Raw genomic sequence first — 1,533 nt, 5'->3', positions numbered from 1 at the left:
GTCAACATGGTGAAACCCCGTCTCTACTAAAACTACAAAAAATCAGCTGGACGTGGTGGCGCGTGCCTGTAATCCCAGCTACTCAGGAGGCTGAGGCAGGAGAATTGCCTGAACCCAGGAGGCGGAGGTTGCGGTGAGCCGAGATCGCGCCATTGCACTCCAGCCTGGGTAACGAGAGTGAAACTCCGTCTCAAAAAAAAAAAAAAAAAAAGCCCTGATTCTGTATTCACTATTTTATATTATTCTTTCTAAAGAGGACCCTCCTTACTGGAAAAAGCTTTAGGCATCACAGTTAAAAACTGTGCCCCCCTCACTAGCAGTAAAGAACCTTCTGTGCTTCTACATCCCAGGAGGATCTGTGCCTGTTCATTGTCTTCTCTTGGCCTGTCTCCCTGTGATCATTCTTTCGTGTCCTTTTAGCCCCTCCTCCTCTTCTGAGCTCAGATCTACTTTCTGCTCCCTCCAGTTCTCTAATCCACTAACAATTATGGAGCTGGATGAGCACACACACACACATACACACATTTGTTTTAGAGATAAATTTAGAGATCGGAAACTATGTTTAAAGATGGCACCATTCATCCCAATGACTCAGACAGAGCTATTCCCAGTTCATGTGGAGCGCTTATATTGAAAATAGAGCTAGGAAGCATCTTTGATTCAGTAATGCCAGGGTATAGATTTTCCAGGAGTAGACTCAAAAGTACTATTAATAAGAGGAGAGTGTTTTCATTGTGTGATGCTAGATTGGGTGGTGGTTTCAGGAAAAAATGTAATACTCAGTGGCAAGGCGTGCTTGTCCTTGGGGGATTCAGGACCAACCTGGCCACAGCTACTGCTGGTCAAGGCACTGCCTGGAAGCAGCAAGGAATCACAATCCTCCAACAATTCACAGGAATCCAACCTCACTGCCCCCTAACTCCAGAGCCATCAGAGCTGCAGGGGTAGGGATTACAGGATACTTGGGGAGATAGAAGGCAGGTTCCAACCTGTAGGAAGGGTAGTAATTTCCAAGGTAGGGGTTAGGAGATTTCATACTGGGAGGGGAATTAAAGGAGAGCAGTAGACAACCGAAAATTGGGGGAAGGCCGGGTGCAGTGGCTCCCACCTGTAATCCCAGCACTTTGGGAGGCTGAGGTGGGCAGATCACGTGAGATCAAGAGTTGGAGGCAAGCCTGTCCAACATGGTGAAACCCATCTCTATTAACAATATAAAAATTAGCCAGGCATGGTGGTGCATACCTGTAATCCCAAGTACTTGGGAGGCTGAGAGAGGAAAATTGCTTGAACCCAGGAGGTGGAGGTTGCAGTGAGTCAAGATCATGCCACTGCACTCCAGCCTGGGTGACAGAGTGAGACTCTGTCTCAAAAAACAAAAAGGAGGGAACACGTAGTATCCATTCAAAATATTCTCTTCATATATTTAATTCTGCTAATATTATATATGTATGTACATATATACCCACACATATATGTTAGGAATTTGTCAAATTATTATTTTGGAGGGGAAAACTTTTTTTTTTTTTTTTTTTT

Source organism: Sapajus apella, unplaced genomic scaffold (genome assembly GCF_009761245.1).
Source record: "Sapajus apella isolate SASKATOON/1434 unplaced genomic scaffold, GSC_monkey_1.0 scaffold13, whole genome shotgun sequence".
Lineage (NCBI taxonomy): Eukaryota > Metazoa > Chordata > Mammalia > Primates > Cebidae > Sapajus > Sapajus apella.
Note: the sequence above shows the minus strand (reverse complement) of the source record.